The following is a 12,198-nucleotide window of genomic DNA, read 5'->3' as shown; positions in this document are numbered from 1 at the left end:
TGGTGTGAGTCTGTCCTCTGGGCTCTACCATGGCCACTGACAGCCGCCCTCCACCTCCATCCCCCGGGGCTTCCCAGGGCCAGCTGGCCACTCCACCCTACATCAACCAGCCCAGTTCTTTTCTCTCCTGTTAACCAGCCACTAACCCCCGCGGGCCACAGGCCCCAAATGGCAGGACAGCCTAGACCTCAGCAGGCCTCAGGTGAGCGCTCTCCCTTGCCCTGCCCTCCACTCGGCCCTGGAAGCTGTATGTGTTAGTCAATATGCTGCGGACACAGATCCCAGCACAGTATATCCTGCCTCCAAAATCCACAAGGGCTCTCCTGGCTGGGCGTCTCGCCTCCCATGGGGGGTGATGCACATGTCGCCACGTGTCTTTCACTGTGAGAGGGGAACACTGCCAGCTTCCAGATTGCCTGACCCCTGGATACCCTGCCACCTGAAGCTCCATGGGGCTCCCCTCACACCCCAGGTGCACCCACTGCATCTAGTGTGCTGACCACTCCCAACAACTGGATCTGATCAGCACACACCATAAATGCCAAGGTACTTGTCTGCATGACATCAGGGGTGCTAAGGTCTCTGGGAGCAATGTCACAGCAGCAGGCTGGGGCTTACACAATCGGGAGGAGAACAGAGGGTGTGTGGCTTCTGACAGCCCAGAGTAACTGGGATGGAGGGAAAGACAAAGCAAGCCTCCTGACTGGTCACCAGCTGCACACCAGGTGCAAGGGGGGCAGCGATTTGCTCTACAAAGACTCAAAGTCTAGAAAAGGGGCAGCTGTCACACCTGCCCAAAGGTGGCACAGTCTCCCAACGGGCGTGCCCAGTGTGTGTTTGCTGTGCGGACAAAGCAGACAGTGTGTGAGGACTTGTATCAGCTTCCTAGGGCTGCCCGGGCCAACCACCCCGAACACAGCGGATCAAACTAAGCCAGACCTGTTCTCTGATGGTTCTGGAGGGTGAAGTCTAGCATCAAGGTGTTGGGAGGGCCGTGTCCCTCTGCAGGCCCAGGGAAGCCACCCCTGCGTTTCCAGGTCCTGGAGGCACCAGATTCTTTGGCTCAAGGCCTCCTCCATCCTCAAGACACAGCCCTCCAACCTCTGGCTCTGTCCCACATGGTTTCTGACTCTGACGTCCCCCTCCGTCTTATAAGGCCGCTTGTGACAGCATGGGGCCCACCGGGACAATCCAGGGCCATCACCCATCTCAAGGTGCTCCCTTTTATTGCATCTGCAAAGGCCCTTTTACCAGGTGGGTCTCACAGTCACAGGTCCTGGGGGTCTATCCATTCAGAGCCAGTGTGTGATAAGCCCAGAGGGGGGCTCTTCTTCCCCGAGGCACAGCTCCCCGTCTGGTGGCCGCGGTTCCCCGGGATGGGCTTGGACAAAGGTCTGCATGTGTGAGAATGCCCTTCTTCAGAGGGCCCGGCCTCTCCAATTGAAGGGCTTGGGTCTCTGAAATGACCTTGGTCGGGGAACGGGGGAGGGTCTTGAAGTCCCAGTCTGGGGACTAGAGGAAGGTTCCATCCACCTTGCTCACCAGTCCCATGAACTGTCAGAGCCGCTTCCAGCTGCTGGGCCACAACTTCAACCCCACATGCTGCCTGAGTGCCCCACGTGAGTGACCCCGCCCCTCCTGGTCTCGCCCTCAGCCTCTGTTTCGGCAGGGAGGGTGGTTCTGCGGGCTCCTGCCAGAACAGATCAGCTCTGCAGTTCATCTGCTCAGCCGTCTCTCCCCCTGGGGCAAGTCTACAGTTGCCCCATGGCCGCCCTGTTGGCCTAGAAGCGGTCGGTGACGATGGCGAGTCAGGAAAGCAGTCACCCTCTGTGGGGCCACTACCTCAGGTGGCATCGCTGAAGGTGGTTGCAGGGGGCAGGTCGTTCTCCAGAGAGGCACTGTCCCTCTGGCAAAGCGGGCCCGTGGGCTCAGGGTTCCTCTTGTGTGCCTGCCCACTGGGGCCCTTCCCACCCAGCCCCAGCCTTCCCCTGAGACTTGCTGGAGCACGCCCGCACAGCGGGCCACCGTCCTGCAGGGACATAACCACCCTCATCCATGTCTCCCCTGTGGGTACGTGAGGCGAGGGGCTCTCTCCGGGTGCCATGGTGTGGTCGGAAACTGCCACCCACCGCACGGTCTTCACCAGCACCTGGTCGCCGCGGCACCAAGGCCAGCTGCCAGTCAGGCCTTGCCCGCCACTGTTCTCGACCTTCTCCAGCGATGATGCTGCAGCTGCAGCGTGCTGTGGAACCCAGTGCCCCCTGTCCCCTTTGCAGGGGTCCTGGGCTCTCACCAGGCCCTGGGAGCCCTTTGGAGGGCTGTCCCCTGGGGCTGCTCCAGTGACCAGCACTGGATGGGTCAAAGCAGTATTCATTGCAGATCCTTCAAATGCAGACACTTTATAAAAGCGCTGTTTATGGACGTGTGGGCATGCCTTGGGGGACAAACAGGGATGGTGAAGCAGCGAGAGGCCCTCAAAACCGGGAGACCACCACCTCCTTTAGAGCCGGAAGCATACGAGGAGCAGCCAGCATCTCCAGACCCACTTAGATCTGGGCCCGTGGGGGAGAGCTGCCAGGGCCACCGCCCCAGAGCTGTGGCTCTCGAGACTTGGCACCGAAGCCAGGAGGGGGTCAGGAAGAAATACCTGCACCACCTAGGAATGCCCTGCCCCAGGCACTGGTTGGTTCCTCCCATGGCCGAGCCCAGCCAGTTGCCGGCTGGAGTGGGAGCCCACATTGGTGTGGTCCATGGCCGTCGGCCTCCCAGGCACAGAGCAGGGTAGAGGGTCCAAGGGCAGCAGCCAGGGGTACCAGGAGGCATGAACCCCCAGGTGGCCAGGTCGGTTGGAGGATGCTATCTGGGAGAAGAGCTTGAGCCCAGGACTGCTGGTGGGCCCCAAGGGACATGTGGCTGCTCTTGGAGGGTCCCAGCAATGGAGGGGTCTGGCTGAAGCTAGACAACTATGACCTCCTCTTCTGTGAAGATGTAAACTTGTAGGGGCAATAAGGCCAGGCCAGAGCGAGAGCAGGGACATGATGCCACTGCAGTGATCCTGGCCTCCCCACCTCTTCCCTCACCCACAGCCAGGAAGGACCGAGACCCAGGAGAGGGGGATGAAGGTTCTTCCCAGAGGCAGATCCATGACGCTCCTGCTCAGTCCCGGGTGCCAGATGCGTGAGCAGACCCCACCCACCATTGCCTAGATGCCCTGAGTCCTGGGCATGGCCAGCAGTGAGGGATTAGCAGGGGTGCGAGTGCTTAAATGGGGCATGCCATAGATGTTCCCAACTAACTGACCCTTTTTGATGCCTGAACGCTGTGGACCCTGCATGAGCTTGAGGTGTAATTATCAGAAAGGTGGGATTGGACAGGGCACAAGGATTTTAAGCCCCAGTGATCTGGGAGACCTCAAAAGAACAGGTACAGGTGAATAGATGGATGGATCCATATGGAGGGATGGGTGGGTGGGTGGGTGGCTGGATAGATAGATGGATGGATGTGTGGAAAGATGGATGGATGGACGGGTGGGTGGGTGGATGGATAGATGGATGGATGAATGGGTGGGTGGGTGGGCAGGAAGACGACTGGATGGATGGAGGATCATCAGGCATTGGCCTGAGAGCTCTGGGAGGCTGGGAAACCTTGGCCACACACCCTCCAGTGCGTCACTTTGCTGTTCTGTCTGCTCCTGCCCAGCTTCTCTCTGCCTATGAAACCCTGCCTCCACGACCTGTTGTGCGGGCTGGGTTGGAGCAAGGCCGGCATGGGGCAGCGGTGTGGAGGCACGGGCAGGAGCCAGGTGCAGGTCCGGGGTCTGCTGCCCAGAGGATTCCAGAAGGCCCCAGGCTTTCCTGGTTGGGGTTCCTGTAGGCAGGCGGCAGATTCCCATGGCCCAGTAAGCAGACTGAAGCAAACATTTGGGGTTCCAGATGCTGATGGGTTCGAGGGAGTGGTGGGGATGGCCTAGCTGATGGGGATACTAGAGTGGAGGTGGGAAGCGGTTCAAGCATAGCTTGCGGGTGCCTGGGTGCAGCAAAGCTGCCAGTGGGGCTGGTATGGGGGAAGGGTTCCATGAGAGGGCACAGAGGCCACTGCAGGGATTTTGATTCTAACTTGAGTGAGGGGCGCCACTGGAGGAGCCCATCCGCGGAGCGACAGGACCAGACTTGGAATCTGAGAGCATCTCCCTGGCTGCTGTGCGAATAGGGCACAGGACGAGCGCTGCAGTGCAGGGGGCGGCGGGGGCCGGGGGTGCTGGAGGGAGGGCGGGCAGCGCCCCCGGGAGGATGGCATGGCTCACTCAGCCAGCCCTGCGGGTTTAAAGTGCCTTAAGGGTCCCAAATGGAGGATCCTGGACGAAAGGTTTGGTCCATTTGGGAAGCTGTGCGGCCTGAGACAGCAGGGACGCGGACGAGGGTCCCAAGTCACCCTCCGGCCTCGTGGTGGCCACCAGCCCTGTGACTGGAGGAGCGCCGGCCCGGAACTGGGTGTCGGCACGGAGAGGCCCCTTTCCTCCCGGCTCTGGGGCCCTCTGCGCATCCGGGAGGCCGTCGACACCCTCGGGCGCTCGGCGTGTCGGGGTCCCCGCGGCCGCTCGGCCTGGTCCCCGCGACCAGCGCGCCACCTGGCGGGGCCCCGCCGCAGTAGCGCCCGTGCAGGGCTCCTCTCTCGGCGCTGCGCGCGGGGCTTCGCGACGGCCCTGCGCCCGGAGCAGGACCCGAGCGGGAGGGCGGCCCTTTGCCCACAGTCGCGGGTGGAAGCCGGGTCCGCAGCCCTCCGGGACTGGGCGCTGAGCAGCGGGGCCGGGGAGGGCTGCGGGGCGGGGGCTCGTGGGGCGCGCCGGAGGGACGGGCCCGAGGCCCCGGGAGCCTGCAGTGCCCCCAGGACCGCCGGAGTCCCCCAGGAAGCCCCCGGGCCCGCACCCCCGGGCCCCGCCCCTGCTGGCGGGAGCGCGCGCAGCGCGGGTTAAGGCCCGGGGGCCCCCCCACTGCTCGGGTCCTCCCCCTGGGCCGCTCCTTCTGGGGTCTCTGGGGTGGGACGCCCCCTGCCCCTTCACGTGCGCAAGGCCAGCCTGCGTGGCCCAGGCGCTGCCCGCATCCGCTCTGGCGAGAACCGCGGAGGGCGGGCTTTGGCGTGGGGGCAGGTGGCACCCCCGGGAGGGGGCGGCGCGGGAGCCGAGGGGGACCGTTCACTCCGCGCCCCGCTCCCGCGTGTCGCCTTGGTCCCTCCGGGGTCCCTCCTAGGATGCAGTGTTCATGTTTGCTTAAAAAATTATTTAAGCTTGTTTCGTGCGTGTTTTTAATTCACATGGATAGAAATATGCTAAAAATCATGATGTTTCTTTCCTCCTTTAACATGTTTTCATGGACTTGTAAGTCACACGCAGTTCCGAGTTCCAGAGATCGGGGCCCAGTCGGACGCGCTGCGGGCACCCGCGCCCCCGCCCGCCTCTCTGACTCCGCGCCGTGCCAGCCTGGCGGCTCCCGGCTGCGGGACAGGCTCGCGCCGTGCCCCCTCTTCTGCCCCCTCTTCTGCCCCCGCTTTGTCAGTCCGTGCTGTGTCCGTGAGGCTCATTCACGTTGCTGCGTGGCACAATAGCTGTTTTTTTAATTTAGTCTTATTTTATTATTTTAATTTTTATCCAGCAGCCTTCCCTGCGTGACTAAACCCATTCTCCTCGCCATAGATATTTGGGTGGTTTCCATTTTGGGGTTATTCGGAATAAGGCCACTCTGGTCATTCTTGTATATTCTTTTGGTGGACATCGCCTGCTTACATTGTATTTTTCTCTGTGCTTTTTTATTGAGGTATGATTTATGTATAATGAAAGGCACAGAACTTTACTGCAAAATATTTGTAGGCTATTGTTTATAGGTAGAATCTCTAATTCCTCTCTTTTCTTTCTCTTTCCTAAAACTTAAAAATTGAGATATAATCTACATACCATAAACCCCACCTCTTTATAGTGTCAGTATATCCACAGGGTTGTGCAGCCCTCATCCTTCACCACCAGCCAATTCTAGAGCCGTTCATCGCCCCTAAAAGAAACTATGTCCCCATCGGCAGCCAGTCCCCAGCCCTCCCTCCCCCTGCCCTGGCCACCACTACTCTGCTTTCTGTCTCTCTATGGGTTTGCCCATCCTTGACATTTTGTGTAACTAGAATCTAATAATATGTGACCTTTTGTGTCTGGCTTCTTTCACTTAGCACACTGATCAGGTTTGTCCATGTTACAGCCTCTATGAGTGCTTCAATCCTTTTTATGGGTGAATAATATTCTACTGTATGGATACACTGCCTTTTGTTTATCCATTCATCCTTCGGTAGACATCCTCACCAGCGCCTATTACTGTATCTGTTTGATCATAGCCACCTAGGGGGCCTGCGACAGCATCGTATTGTGGTTTTAACTTGCACTTCCCTACAGACTAATAATATTCAGTATCTTATCCCAAGCTTGTTGGCAATTTGTGTACCTGCTTTGGAGAAGTATCTTTTCAAATCCTTTGCCCAAGTTTTAATTGGGTTACATTTTTATTATTATGGAGTTGTAAGACTTTTTTATACATTCTGGTTATTAGACTCATCAGATAGAAGGTTTTCAAGAAATTTCTCCCATTTTGTGGGCTGTCTTCATTTTCTTGATAAGTGTCCTTTGAAGCACAGAAGTGTAATTTTTGGAGTCAAGTTTATCTATTTTTTCCTTTGCTGCTTGTACTTTTGGTGTCATATCTAGGAAAACACTGGCAAGTCCAAGGTCACGGGCACTTACTTCTGTTTTCTTCTTTGAATTTTATAGCTCCAGGCCCTATATTTATGCTTTTGATACAGTTTGAGTTCATTTTTGTACATGCTGTGAGGAGCCACCAGCCTCCTTCTTTTGTGCTTGGAAATCCAGGTATCCCAGCACTATTTGTAGAAAAGACTATTCTTTTCCCATGGGATTGTCTCAGCACTCTTGCCGGAAATCAGTTGAGCATAAGTGTGTGCGTTCATTTCTGAACTCTTGGCCCTATTCCAGTGATCCATGTGTGTGTCGCTAGGCCAGTACCACACAGTCTCTAGTACCATAGCTTTGTATAAACTTTGAAGTCAGGGAGTGTGAGTTCTCCAACTTTGTTGATTTTTAAGGTCCTTTTGGTTAGAGTCTCTTGCATGTCCATATAATTTTAGGATCTGCCTGCCGACTTATCCACATCTTTACCAATACTTGTTGTTTTCCATTTGGTAAAATAGCAGACATCCTGGCAGGTGTGAAGTGATAGCTCATTATGGCTTGACTTGTGTTTCTCACGTGACTAATGATGTTTATGGGGGCCCGGCCTACGACCGAGGCTGAGCCCCACTCTAGCTGGACACCTGCTCACCACCCTTTCCCCTCTTCCCTGTTGGGGATTGGCCCAGCAGACTTCCGTACCCGTGCACAGCTCGTGCTGCCCGCTTAGAGTGGCGCGTGACACCTATCCGCTTAAAGGTCACGCATGATACTGTCCCGGATTGGTTGGGTGACTGAATATAAGGGAGCCCGCCGGGAGGGAGAGGAGCTTTCCGACAACTGCTGTAACCACCGTGAGAGATTAGAGAATAAAGCCTAGAGAAGAATCAAGACCTTGGGCGTGTTGCCTCGGTCCCTGAAGGGTCGCGACAATGTTGAGCATTTCATGCACTTACTGGCCATTTGTATGTCTTCTTTGGAGAAATATCCGTTCAGATCCTTTGCCCGTTTTTGAATTGTTTTTGTTATTGGTAGTTAGAGTTGTAGGAATTCTTTATATATTCTGAATATTAATCCTGAATCAGATATGTGATTTGCAAATATGCTCCCCCATTCTGTGGGTTGCCTTTTTATTCTCTTGATAATGTCCTTTGATTCACAAAGTTTTCTAATTACAATAAAGTCCAATTTGTGCATTTTTCTTTTGTTACCTGTGCTTTTGGTATCATACTTAAACCATTGCCAAATCCAGGGTCCTGAAGATTTTACCCTATATTTTATTCTAAGAGCCTTATACTTTTATTTAAGTGTAAATCTTTGATCCATTTGGAGTTAATTTTTGTAATGGTATGAGGTAGGTGTCCAACTTCATTATTTTGCACATGGTATAGTTTTCTCTGCACCATTTGTCAAAACCGCTGTTCTTTCCCCATAGTGTGGTCTTGGCACCTCTGTTGAAAATCAGTTGACCATATATGTGAGAGTTTATTTCCGGGCTTTCTGTGCTAATCCATTGGTCTGTACGTCTTTCCTTATACCAGTACCACACTTTTAATGACTGTAGATTTGGAATAAGTTTCAAACTTGGGAAGTGTGAGTGTCCCAGCTTTATCCTCTCTTGAGACGCTTTTGGCAATTTGGGGGCCTCTGGCGATTCCATGTGAATCTGAGGATCGGCCTTTCTATTGCTACAGGAAATTTCTGCTGGAATTTTCACAGAGATTGTGTTGAATCTGCAGTGTGCTGTGGTTTTCAGTGTACATGGCTTTCACCACCTTGGTTAGATTTATTCCTAAATATTTAGTTATTTAGATGCTATTGCAGATGGAACCACTTTCTTAATTTCCTTTTCTCTTCTGAATTATTTTTTATCTTCTTACCACTACCAAACATTTTAAATACGTTTACTTATTTTCCATCTCCTTCACTAGAATAAAACTTCCCAAGGGGCTAGAGCTTGGAATTGCTGATTGCCATAGTTTTGGATCTTAAAAACGGTGCCAGGCGTCAAGATGAGCATGTCATTGTTGAGGACGTTAATGAAGGAACTGTTTACCTATACTGGCACTCACTTTATTTACCAAAGTCTGTGTGTGTGTGCCCCACTGCAAAGAATGCTGCACTAGAGAACTGTGACCGTGTACTTTCTCAATTGAAATTTTATTTTTATGCCAGGAATTCTCAGCCAGGGGATTGATGTCCATTTGTCTTTTTGATCATATTTGTGGTTAACAGGCAGCTTTCCAAGGCACTGTGACTATCCTCGTTTCCACCAAAAGCTTTAAGGGTTCCTGACCCCTAAGACCCGGAGCCACTAGGCACCCATTTTCAATGCTGGCCGCCTGAGGGTGCAGCCCTGAGTCATGCTGCTCTAATGGCACTTCCCTGACACCTGTGAATCCACCTGCTTGTCTTCTGTGAATTGTTTGTGTCGTTTGTCACCTTTCTGTTGGTTTCTACAAATATGTTTCTTGTCAATTTCCAAGAGCCTTTTCTATATTATAGATATTCATCACTTACCTGGCATCTGCTTTACCAGTATGTGTTTTCCCAAATTTATAATTTTTACACTGAGCTTGTAGTGTCTTTTTCTATACAAAATTCAATATTTCTGTAGAGTCAAGTATATCTACCTTCTCTTATAGCTGTGGGGGCCCCGGGCGGCACTAAGACGTCCTCCTCAACCCCAGATGACCGGTGTGCTGATCTCGTTTTTTCCAATTCTTGTGATTTCCATGTCTAATTATTTAATCAGTCCGGTTTTAACATTGATATATTATACACATTTGTCTTACAGGTGGCTATCTGGACGTACCAACACCACTTACTAAACAGCCCATTCTTTCCCAGGAATTCACCTTTCTCTTCGTTGTGAGTCAAGTTATCCCATATGATGGCGAGTGTTCTAGATTTTCTATTCTGGTCCGTAGGTCTACTTGCGTTCCAGAATCAGCACGACTCCTGTCAGGTGACAGCAGCTGTAGGGGTTGGCCTCACCTCTGGCAGGGCCTGCCCTCTGTTCCTGTCTTTTGTCCTCTCCTTGGCTGTTCCGGGCATTCATTCTGCCGTGTGTGTTTTCAGATCGTGTTGGCCACTGGCAGCGTCTTCCGGGCTCTGCTCTTCTCCCGTGCGGGTCTTGCTTCTTTCTCCCTGCTCTGTAAGGTCTCGCGGTTTCCCTCGTTCGGGTCCTGTGCCTTCCCCAGCCGTCTCAGAAACCGCTACTTCTTTCCTGTACTGAATGCAGTAGATTTTCCATTTCCAGAAGCTCATTATTGGAACAGAAAAAATGACTGGTCATTCCACCTTCATCTCCTCTTGCTATTTATGCTATTTTTGCCATAGTTTCACCAGTTTTCTGGACTGCCCAGGTGTTCAGTCATGCGCCCTCTAGGAGGTGGCTTTGTGATTCTCCAGCACAGTGCTCATTACTCACTCGCATCTGTGTCCGTGAGTGGGACGGCCGTTTGCTCCTGTCTTGTGCCGTCTGTTACCTGCTGGGGCCCTGCATTTGTTTGGAGTCAGCGCTCAGAGCTGCTGCCCTCCCGGGACAGAGCTCCTGCAGCCTGGGCTGGGTTCCCGCAGCACGACTGGCTGCTCAGGCCACTCGTGGCCTCCCTCCTGCTTATCAGGGGAGTTTTTGATGATGGGCCCCTGCCTTCCTGGACCCAGGGGTCCTGTGGGACTGCCCGGGCCCTTCAGCTGATGGCCGCCCTCAGCCTGGGGTGTGGGGCTGTGAGCCCCCAGCTCGTAGGCCTGGGGGCCGACAAGGAGCAGCCCAGAGCCCGAACCCCTGGAGGAGGAGGCCTGCCCGGCTGCAGGGAGTGCTGTCTCTCAGCCCAGCCCACCTGTCAGAGGAGAAGGGGTGCAACACCCACGGAGGCGCGAGGCTCTGCAGGGAACGCAGCGGTGCCCGGGCCCCACCCTCCTGCCTCGGCAGATCACCTCTCTCTGCCCTAGGCCCTGGGCCCCTGGCCCCGCTCCCCCTCCGCCTCCATGGAGCCCCATCCCCCCGACCTCTGCACCCTGTCTACAACTGGTGTCGCTCCAACTCTGGAGACCAGCTCAGAGCAGAGTAGGCACAGAGGGGGCATTCTTGGGTGCCTGGAGCTTGCCAAGGAAGGCCAGGAGCTGACCCCACAGTGGAAGCAGAGCCTGGTGTCCCAGGGCCTCCCCCATGGGTCGGGCTTTTTTGGTACAAAAAAGTGTAGCAGCAGAGCCTGCCCAGGGGCTACAGGAGCTAAGGTGGGGGCAGACCAAGGGTGGAGCTGGCCGAACCTCCTAGGGGACTAGGGGAAGGACACGTGAGCTGGGGCAGAGGCACCAGGAACCTGCCCTGAAAGGGGAGGGAACAGTAGTGCAGCAGCGTGAACAGGAGCTGTCAGAGAGCCATGGCCCGAAGCCTGAAGGAAGGCCCTGAGGCTGGAGTTGAGAGGCTGGCTTAGGGGAGGCCTGAGCCTGAGGGCCACAGGGAGCCAGCTGGTGTTTTGGGGAGGCCCCGCTCTGCTGGGTGTGGACAGGAGCCAGAGCCCAGGTCATGGAGAGGGGACTGAGGCCGGGCCCTGCCGCCGTGTGCTTACTCAGGGTCCCTGCCTCTGGGGCAATAAGCTGCCCTGGAAGGTCTCCAGGGAGGTGGAGAGCTCTGGCCTCAAAGAAGGGGGCGCAGCCGGGGTTCTGGAGGAAGCAGAGGCCCTTCCTTCCCCACCCCACCCCCAGCCCCTTCCCCGAGCTGCCCCCCTCCCACAGGTCAGGCCCCTCTGGGCCTGCCCCCCTCAGCCTCCTGCAGCCTGCAGGGGCCCCCCCACCTGCCTGCCCAGAGCGGGGGCTGCCTGGTGACAGGGACACTCCAGGTCTGTGGACCCTGAGACTGAGAAAGGGTGTGGGTGGGTGAGACGAGGATGGGCAGGCAGCCCCGGGGGTGGCGACCGCATCGCCGGGGGACTTTGGGAGGAGCCAGGAGAACAAGAAGCTTAATCAAGCCTGTCTGATTCCCTTGGTGTGTGGTTTCTGGGTGGGAACCTTACACTCGGCTCAGACCTAATCTGTTCCAGAATAGTCTGAAGACTCCAGGTTCTCTACCACAAAGAGGGGCAGCATGCAAGCTGCAGGGCACGTCTGGATCCGATACCTGGGAGGCGGCTGCCCTGGCCCTGCCTGACACCAGGAGACCACAGTCGTTCGTCTTTACTTGGAAGGATCTGATTTCTGCCTTCATTGATCTGGGTCCGGTTTGAGACCATGAGGCCTTGCTATGTTTTACTTAGTATCTCCCGATTTTAGTCATAGAACCAGGAGAGCACACGTGTGCAAGAAACATGGAAGGCTTCGCGATATGTGTTGAAGTCGTAAAGCAAGGTGCCTGACTTGGAGCGGTGTGCAGGCAGGGTGTGGTGTGTACAGCCCAGAAAGGGGGCAGAGCAGATGCAGGGACCCAATGGTAGGTCAGGCATAATGATCTCTATAAATGCTGTGACACATTGAAA

The sequence above is a fragment of the Manis javanica genome, chromosome 8 (assembly GCF_040802235.1).
Source record: "Manis javanica isolate MJ-LG chromosome 8, MJ_LKY, whole genome shotgun sequence".
In the NCBI taxonomy this organism is placed as follows: domain Eukaryota; kingdom Metazoa; phylum Chordata; class Mammalia; order Pholidota; family Manidae; genus Manis; species Manis javanica.
The sequence above is the reverse complement of the archived record's forward strand: the minus strand, read 5'-3'. Positions refer to the sequence as shown.